We start from the raw sequence: 10,665 nt of genomic DNA, 5'->3' as shown, positions 1-10,665 counted from the left end.
AAAAAAAAAAAAAAAAAAAAAGTATAGCTACATCCAAAAATACACATGAAACTTTAAAACATAATAAACTACCCTGACATAAATGAGTACATTTTGTACAATTCCATTTAGATAAAATGTTAAACAAAATTCAGAATTTAGCATACCTGTTACCATTGAGAAGCAAGCTTAGTGATTTGGGATGAGAACATAAGTGGGTCTCCTTAAATGTTTATGATCTTCTGTTTCTTGTGGGTACTGATTACTGTATGTGTTAGTTTTGAATAATTTATTGAGCTATGCACTTACCATTCGCATACTTTTAGGTATGGGTGCTATGTGCCAACATAAAAATCAAAATCAGTTGGATCCAGAACTTTTATTTTTCTGGTTAGTCCCAAGGCCAGTAGGCATGGGGGTTGGTTCAAGATGCTGGAATTACAGCATGTAGATTAATATTCTGGATCTGATCACATCCTGTCTCAGAGATCTTGACCAAGTTACTAACTCTCTAAGCTTCAGTTTCTTTATCTGTAAAATGAATTAATTATGATTCTCTTCTCATAGTTATTGAGGGGATTAAATCCTCAATAAATACTAGCTCTTGTGTGCTTCATGTTGTTGTTGTTGTTGTCCTTTTTTAATGAGCAACGGAGAACAGTTTATGGCCTGTGGTAGAGGAAAGAGAAGGATGAGGTTCAAGTGAAAGATATTTTCAAAATGAAAAGTGAGGGGTAAATATCAGGGATAATGCTGTGGTACAAGAAAGAGTGTAAGAGGTTGTACATTCCACCTATGGCCTCCTGCCCAACTCTAAATATGAAAGGTGGACTGACCAGGTGATCCTATAGTTTAGTTTTTACAGCTGTTACATTGTTGAATTGGGGAGGGTAATTGAAATGCCATCTGAAAGCCAAACACAATGTCCACATTTGATCCAATATCGTACACAAAGACCCAGAACTATGGAAGTTAAGGCAGGTAAATATTCAGTGGTGGCATTGTGGGTTAATTTTGTTTCCTCATTGATTGTTTTTTCTCTTTTCTAATTTTCTATAATAAGTGTGTTGATTAATCAGAACAAAACACCATACATACTATATCTATTCCTTTATATTGATATACATATAATTATGGAAGGAATAGAAGAAACAAAAAATGAAAGAAAGAAAGAAAAAAGAAAAGAAAAGGAAAGAAAAGAAAAAGGAGGGAGGAAGGAAGAAAGTAAGGAAGGGAGGGAGGAAAGAAACCCAAAACTCATAGATGTTCTCAGAACAAGAACTCTGAAATCATCTGAGCAGAAAAAACACTGTCCCTGATCCACAAGGCCTAAGACAGCCAAGCATCTTTTTTTTTTTTTTTCAGCCAAGCATCTTGAGATGAGATGAAGATATTGTTGGTTGTTTTTTAGTCTTTATTGTGTTTCTTTTATCCCTTCCCTCAGTCACCTAAATTTTTCTTTCTTCAGCCAAATAATCCAATTTTCATTATAGTGTTTCACCTTGTTAATAAAACTCTGGATCAAAGAATAAAAATAAATGGATTTTCTACTCACAGTTTCTTAATTTCTAAAATTAATCTGGAGGAAATGATCACTTGATTTAGGAAGCTGGCATAAAAAGCATTTATTAGTATTCTGAACAGGAATCCCTGATCTAAGTACTGCAAACATTTGATAGTGGAATTTCATTTCTGTGATTAGTTGTACAAAGACAAAAAGAAGCAAGGAAGTTCACAGAGAGATGTTTGTAATACTTAGAAATTGAAACCAATGAAAACATAATCAATTTGGGATAATTAAATTATTATGAAGCATTTATATTAATGCATTCTATATGATCATTTAAAATTAAAATATATCTGTAGTTACAAATCTAGTTGCATAGTAGCACCTAACGTATACTTAAACACTATATACATATGTGTGGTATGTATGTGTGTGTGTGTGTGTATGTGTGTCCACTAAACAATAGTTCTGCAGGAATAAAGGCAACATTTCTACATGTTTGTGTATGTTGACTCTGTTTCTTCAACAGAGAATGTGTTTGTGTAAATTTTTTTTTTTTTTTTGAGACAGAGTCTCACTCTGTTGCCCTGGCTAGAGTGAGTGCCGTGGCGTCAGCCTAGCTCACAGCAACCTCAAACTCCTGGGCTCAAGTGATCCTCCTGCCTCAGCCTCCCGAGTAGCTGGGACTACAGGCATGCGCCACCATGCCCAGGTAATTTTTCTATATATTTTTAGCTGTCCAATTAATTTCTTTCTATTTTTGGTAGAGACGGGGTCTCGCCCTTGCTCAGGGTGGTCTTGAACTCCTGAGCTCAAACGATCCGCCTGCCTCAGCCTCCCAGAGTGCTAGGATTACAGGTGTGAGCCATCGCTCCCGGCCTGTGTAAATTTTTTAAAGGGAGGCCCATACTCTTGACCTTTAATCTACACTGCCTTGAAACCTCCCTTAACAATTTTTTCAAAGTTCTTCCTGGAACCTTCTGTGTTGGTTGAGAGCAGAGCTGGAAAAGACCACAATACTCTCAAAAGTTAAAGGCAAAATATTCATCTTAAGCTTGCTGGACACAACCTTGGGCTCCTAACCAGGCTACCTGTGAGCTTAAATATACATTTCAGGCCATCCCCTTCTGCCTTGTGGAGTCCGGTTGGCCTACTTGGATTTCATGTTCTTCAGAAAATCTTTGGCCTTTTCCATGTCTTGGGGATTTTCTACCTCAGATTGTCCAAGAGCTTATTACGGTAAACCTCCTGGCCTGGCAGTCACTCCCAAAACAAGAGGAAGTAGACATGGGCCACCAGAACTCACTAACCTTAAGTGACATGTAAAGGCCCTGTCACTGGAACTGAGGTCCAGGTGCCAAGGTAGGCCCAGGACTTTTTTCTACAAAAGGGGCACCAAATCTGCCACTGCCCTTGCTCTCTCTGCTCCAGACCCTTGGGTTTTTCTGTCTGTTCTTTCTTGTCACTTTGTACATCAGAGGAGACAGCTCAGAGTGGAATCCTCAGGGATCCACCCTACATGGTCAGTCCTGTGCTACACCTTCTAATGACATCTGCTCCTCACTCACCTTTTCACCAGTCATACTGGAAATCAGATGCCGACTGTGTTCCCACCCAACCCCTAGACTGTGTAATCTCCTTTGGGAACAGGTAACTGCCAGAGACAGATGCTCCAAACCTCTACTCTATGGGTCTGTCTCTTATGCACACTGTCTTAAAGACAGAATTCATTCTAGGGACATATTATACAGTCAGGACCTGGCTCAGGGAAAATTCTTCTGTTTGGTCTCATGACCAAGGTGAACTTCAATTTTTCATCTGTACAAGTTTTTCCACATAAGGTTTTACATTTGAGTCTAAAATCTAGTTTGAGTTAATTTTTATTTCTGATGTGAAAAATGAATCAAAATTGTATATTTTTTGCATCTGAATACTGGCTGGTTTCAAAGGCCACCATGTTGATCCCTTGGGGCAAATGACTGGGTGTGACCCATCCCTCATCCCCCTTGGGGATGCTCCAGCTAGTGGGGCCTGTGCTTGTTCCTGCTGCTCTACTTCTGCTGATGCTGTTCCATCCACTTCTTATGCTCCAGATCCCACAGCAACAGCATGCTGTGTCTCTTAGAGATGCATGGCCTCCTGGAATGAGTGAGGGAGTCAGAGCTCTGCTGCATTATTCACTTCACTAGGGTCTCCCAGGACAAGGGTTTCTGCAGTTGCAGACCAAAGAGAGAGGATCTTTAGGGATGACCCACCTAGGGTGAGGAGGAGGGCCCTACCCACAGGATTTCTTAATGGGCCACCACTGCCTGGGCTTCATCCCTCAAGGTCAGCTTCTTGGTTCCATCCTGGTTCATGGCCCTCCATCCTCTAGGGTAGTGTTTCTGGTTTGCCCAAGGCCATACCCTTGGTCCAGCTGCCCCTGAAGTCTCATTTCTAGACCTGTCCGTTGTCCCATTGAAGTCATTGACAGGAATAAGATAGAGTTTGTGGTTGAGAAGAAAAAAGAGGAGTAACCGTAGAATCTAGTGTGGGCTCTCAAGTGGACCATACTGACCTTAGTCTAGGTCATCCGTCGTTCTTTGGAGTTCCACAACTCACAGCATTTATGCCAAGGTCAAACTGATTGTGAAATCCTCACTCCAACTCCCTTGCTTTTTTTAAAAAAAATATATGTTTTATGTTATAATTAGGGTCATGGGTCTGCAAACTGTGGCCTGGGTGTGAAATTTGGTCCTGTGCTTTTCTTTGGCCCTGTGAGCTAAGCACAGATTTCACATTTTTAAATGGTTGAAAACAATTAAAATAATATTTAATGACATGAAAATTATATGATATTTAGATTTCAGTTTCCATATATAAATATTTACTGGGTACAAAAGCAGTAGCATTTTTATACAAAATAACCAACCCAAGAACCAAATAATTCAATCCCATTTAATAAAATGAATATGGAATCAAGAAGGAGCCCAAATAACCAAACACTCTTGAGCCAAAAAGAAAGCTGGAGGCATGACATTACCTGTCTTTAAATTATTATTATTATTTTTTTAGAAGGTTCAAAGTTATATTACCTTGAGTTATAATTGTCTGTTTAATACAATTATACCATTTTCTCTTCTAAGAACCACCTCATAATTTAAAGAATGATATAGCCAAGAAAGATATTTAGGAAGATATTTCTAGACAAAGCTCAATTTAAATCATCCTCCAAATACTATATTCTGTCTCCTTTTTATTGTAATATTTTATCTACACAGAAATTAATCAATTGCTTTTACTGTGTAATTTTTAAATATCAACTCTACTGCCTCCAATAGAAAATCAATAATTACTTTTATAACATTAAAGTAATTAAAATAATTTGTATAGACAGTATCAATTGAGACATTTCTGTACTTATGACTAACTCATTATAAACACTTGCCAATCTTAAAAACACAATTCCCGTAAAAGTGCAGTTACACGAAGTACAGATGAGAAAGTACAAGGAGCTCACTGGCTATCCTATACCAAATGGATAAAAAGCAAGCTTGGTTTTATAGTAGATTTATACAAATAAATAAATAAAGTCCTATTCTTTTTTCCTGTGTTTTTTCTTAGATTTCTTCACACAAATAACAGAATGCTTCATTTTATTCACTTCAATAGGATGAATTCCTTAGAGAAAGATTGAAAAGAGCTGATAATCAACTCCCAAATTTTATGCTGATTTTTTTCTACTACTATCAATTTCCTGACATATTTAACATAAGCAGGAAAATCTTTTCAGTAAATCGAGCACTGGAGTCTACAAATGTTTTGAAGAACTTTGACAAGTTACATATACCCCATGTTGCTTTTGGTTTTCTATCTCTTCTTTGCTTCAAACCCCCATGTGAGTTTCTTCTTGTTTTGAGCAGCCTGTGAATTTTCAGCCTCCTTTTTGCCTTTTACGAAGTTGTGGCAGGCAACTGCTTTGGCAATTTTTATACCAAGCTCTCGAGTAGCTAGCTAGTTGCTGAGTCTCTCAGCCTTCTCGATATTCCTCTCTTCCACGGCCTGGTCTATCCTCTTTACAAGGCCTGACTTGTCAACTTTTTTCTTTTTAACAGGGGGTTCGAATCTATTATTGACTGGTCATTGGACACTGGGAATTTTTATTTCAAACAGGACATCTCCATGGCACATAGTAATCAACCTGTCAAAGGTCTAAGTGAAGGAGAAAATTCTACAAGCAGCAAGATAAAAGCAACAATTAACCTACAAAAAACCCATAAGGCTAACTGAAGACTTCTCACCAGAGACCTTGCAAGTCAGAAGGGATTGGGACCCCATCTTCAGACTTCTTAAATAGAACTTCCCTCCTAGAATTTTTTATCCTGTAGAATTAAGTTTCATATTTGACAGAGGCATAAAGACTTTTCCATATGAGCAAACAATGAGGACATATGTCACAACCAGACCTACCCTAAAGGAAATACTCAGAACTGTACTATAGATAGATCAGCACAATAGATACCAGTGTTAAATCACCCAAGAGCTAAAGTTTACAGCTCATATAAAACAATAACACAAGAGGAAAAACAAAGCAATAAGGTACTACCCAACATGATAAACGGAGCAGCATCCCACACATCAATATTATTAGTCAATGTTAATGGTCTGAATTTTTACAACATCTTGGAAATCTTGGGATAGCATTGACTGCCTGCTGTTTATCTTGTGTGTGGATTATATTTTCATGTTTTTTCACATGTCTCATGAAATTTAAAATTGTGTACTAGAAATTATAAATGATAGTTATAGAGACTCTGTTTTGTTATAATCCTTTGAAGGGTATTGTTAATTTTTTGAAGAGGGAGTTAATTTGGATGTATTCAAATGTTAATGCCTATATCCCTTACATTGGGCACAGATGAAATCTTCATTTAGTTCTTTTTTTTTTTTTAGACAGAGTCTCGCTGTGTTGCACAGGCTAGAGTGCCATGGCGTCAGCCTAGCTCACAGCAACCTCAAACTCCTGGACTCAAGTGATCCTTCTGCATCAGCCTCCCGAGTACTTGGGACTACAGGCATATGACACTATGCCCAGCTAGTTTTTTCTACATATTTTTAGTTGTCCAGCCAATTTACTTCTATTTTTAGTAGAGACAGGGTCTCGCTCTTGCTCAGGCTGGCTCATTTAGTTCTTATACATACATATATTCTATATATATTTGTATATATCTATGCATGCATACATATATCCTGTATATATGTATGTACTTTCTATATAATGATATATATCATTATCATATCATATCAGTATTTTACCAAGATTTTATTATTTTTGTCTGTAAGAGGGATAGTTCAACAAAGTATTAGTACTCCACCACTGCTGAAAGCCCAAACCTAAGATTTGTTTGCTTTTTCTATTTCATATAAAAGACATTATAACCTACTTATATATCTACTCTCTTTTATGCAACATTATATTTTTTATTTTCATCCATGCTGTTGTAGATAGCTATAGTTTGTTCATTTAATTTTTACACATTGTGATAAAATATACACAAAGTAAATCATTTTAACCATTTATAAGTGTACAGTTCAGAGGAATTAAGAACATTCACACTGTTTTGCAACCATCATCCCCATACTAAGGGAACTTCTTTCACCTTGCAAAACTAAACTCTGCACCCATTAAACAACTGCTCTTTGTCTCCAGCCCTCTAGTCCCTGAAACCCCTATTCCACTTTGTATTGCTATGAATTTAACTACTCTAAGTACCTCATATGAATGGAATCATGTAGTAGAGCAAAGAAATCATGAGGAAGAATGACACACAATGTATAACATATGTCTAATAAAAACACAGAGACCAGTAGTACATAATGATTATAGATAAATACAGATGAAAGAGGAAAAGAGATTGAAAGAGCACGTTAAATTTATGACAATGGTGCCTCAAGTACCAGAGCAGCAAGGCCCTCACCACTGTCAAAGGGCTGGGGAGTGGTGGAGCTGAGAGCCCAGGTTAGCAGTCGGACTCCCAGAGCCCACACTTACCCCAAACTTCACTCAGTCATGATGCCCTCTGCCTCTCCTTGTGGCCTGTTCTCCTGGGCCTTGAAGGTGTTTCTGGCCTACTGAAATGGGGTGTTCAGCTTGAACCATATGTGATAGCTGCAGGACAGAGAGAGGCAGCTCTGAGGCTACCAGGAATCACACCTCAGGTCTCCCTCCCCTTGACTGCTCAGAATCTGGAGTCCTGGTGCCCCAGCACTCACCATGCAACAGGGCCTGATGCTGACCAGGGAGCCATCGCCACAGCTCTATACAGATGGCCACAAGAGAGTATCTCCTCTGTGCCCTCTGCCAATCCACTAGGCTGTCACCTCTCATTCTGACTGAGCCAGTCCATGGACTGGACCCAGCCCCTAAGTTCCCCCTTAGGCTGAAGATGGTAATTATTTGCAACTCCCTGGACCAGCTGAATCTTCTGGAGGACTTTGATCTCCTGGAGCCAGAAGGAAGGACAGGATGATGACAGGACCTTGGGAAGATGAGGAAGGGGAACTGTGAGTGAGGCAGGGAGCAGAGACTTGTCTCTAAGGCTTTTCTCTTAAGGGCCTCTCCTCCCCTCCAATCCCCTACAGCCCCAACCTGTTCTCATAGTTGGTTATAAACAGCCCCATCTCCAAAAATTGGTCCTTAATTTCAGTTTCTACCTGCACCCTCCATTGGAATTGGTCTCCTTCTTCTCTGTGTGTTAAACCCTCCAAAGAAATCTAAGATGCAGAGGATGGAGCCAGGGCATGTCCTGCCCAGGGGGGGTCTCTGACTTCCACATACCCATTGTCCCCCAAAAGTGAGGGCCCCAGCTGCTCACCTGCCTCCCTTTTATATGTTGAGTGCATTTCCCTGGAAGACAGACAGTCAAAGTCCAGCAGACAGGTCCCCTAGTCCATGACTAGCCCCCATACCCACCCCATCCCATGCTGCACTACCACCAGGGCCACCAGGGCCACCAGGGGCAGGGGATGTGCATAAAACAGCACTGATCTACATCATGCTCTTGGATGTAGAGAAGGGAGGCATGGCAGCTGAGGCTCAAGGATCTTCTGTCCCAACACAGTTTGATGACAGATAGGAAAACTGAGGACTTGCACAGAAGAAAAGTGATCAGCCACTTAGGAGCTGCCTGACCATGGAGGGGCCCAATTTCACTCTCCTCCCATGGGCACCACCTGAGGGAGAGTCTGAGTGTGGCTCTGCCAGAACCTCAAGCAGCTCTGAAGCTTCACTACTAAGGGAGCAGAGACTGGCAGCTGATATGGAGCCTCCATCACTCCTAGGTGAGATGGGCCTGATGCCCTAGCTCAGAGGAGCAGCTGTGATGCTCTCATGAGAGTTTTGCTGAGTGCTGAGATCTAAGTGCTTGGTTCAGGGGTCTATATTCCCAAGCCTCAGGATCCTGATATGCCTACTCCAGACTCACTCACAGTCACATAATCCTTCATGGTAGTGTCCAGCACTACCAGGTCATTGAGGAATGTGTCCAGGAACAGAATGACACCTTGAGCCATTGGGGTGGTAATGGTGATGAGAACCCATCCTCAGGTGCCTACCCAAGGCCTGTTCCTGAAATCTCATCAATCCCTGTCTCCTGGACTCTCCTACTAAGGTCTCCCACTTGCAGGAGCCAAAGACGCTCAGCTGCCTCCCCCAATTCTCTCCCTCTTCTCCCCCAAGCTGCCTTCCAAGGCCACCAAGAACCCCCTAGTTATCTCCATAGTGAGATTTTTAACAGGTCACAATTTCTTCGGGTCTCTGGCTCCACCCCTTTCCCAGTCTACTCTGAGCTTAGCTCTTCGAGGCCCTTGCTCTGATCTCTCTGATGGAGAGAGACCATTTCAAGCACTGTCACAACAGAAATGAAGGATGGGGAGAAAGGTCCCTGCTGTCTTGAAGTGGAGGCCTCCAGCTGAAAGGAAGGTGCCCCTATCCCTGACTTTCTGAAGTCCTTCCCTGCCAAAAAGATACTCACATTCTGCTGCCTCATTTGGGCTCCCTGGGGGTTCCTCTCCAGGGTGGACAACTTGGAGATCCACACCTGCCAGTGTCAGAGACGAGGTCGGTGAGACTATTCTCCACCCACCCCAGTTACACCCCAGCCCCACTGACCTTGGATCCTGAATAACTGGCCTAAGTCAGCTGGTACAGTGCTACTGCCACCTCTAGTCAACTGTGATTCTAGATTCACTCCCAGTTCCAAAATTCACTTGATGCGTCTGTGACCTTGGGCATACAGCCTGGCCTCCCCGAGACTGTTCCTCATCTGGAAAGTGCAATGGGAACCATAGCTACCTTACAGGGTCTCCTGAGGACTCAGTTTCAAATAACTATCATCATTGTTCTCACCATCATCCCTCTGAGGAAAAGCCTGGCACAAACACCCTCACATTTCTACCCTCCTTGAAGACCATCACAACCCTGTGATTCCTGTACAACAGGCTCATCATTCCTACATTTTCCAGAGGAGGAAACCCAGGTCCAATGAGGGCAGTGACTTCCACAGGGCCTCCCAGGGGAGGCTGGCTTCTTACCCCACCTGGCAGCCCTGTCCAAGTGGCCTCCATCCCACACCCCAGCACCTTCTGGAATGTTTATGCTTGTCTCATTCCCTAGCCAAGCCCAGCCATGTTGGGAGGGGTACAGGGTATACTGGGAGGCCTGGTTGAGTGGCTCTTGCCTGCTCCAGACCCACTGGAATCTCTGCCCACAAGAGACCATTCTAAAGGCTTCACAATCCTAAGGAAGAAAATTTTCACAGAACTGCCTCTTCCTCTATGCAGGAAGTGGTCAGTCACCCAAGATGCTATCTGTGACTAATAAGAGACGGTCTTTAATTGGTGGTTATAAGGTTTTTGGTGGTGGAGAGACCAGTGGACATAAGTTACGGCAAAACAAGTGGCTTTATTAAAGCACTCCTGGGCGAGGTTCACAGGTCCTAAGGTCAGGGCCTGAGAAGTCGCGCCACCCAGGACTGAGGCAGGGTTTTTATATGTGGGGTGAAAAAGGGGGTCTTGGAACATTCAGGTAGGATGTGGTCATTTGAAGTCTGAGTACTTTGCCTGCAGCAGATGAGTAGGGCAGGAAACCGAGCTCAGGGTGTTCAGCCAGCTTAGCTGTTCTTGCCAGTCATAACAGGATG

Source organism: Propithecus coquereli, unplaced genomic scaffold (genome assembly GCF_000956105.1).
Source record: "Propithecus coquereli isolate 6110/MARCELLA unplaced genomic scaffold, Pcoq_1.0 Scaffold838, whole genome shotgun sequence".
NCBI lineage: Eukaryota > Metazoa > Chordata > Mammalia > Primates > Indriidae > Propithecus > Propithecus coquereli.
This window is presented reverse-complemented; position numbering follows the sequence as displayed.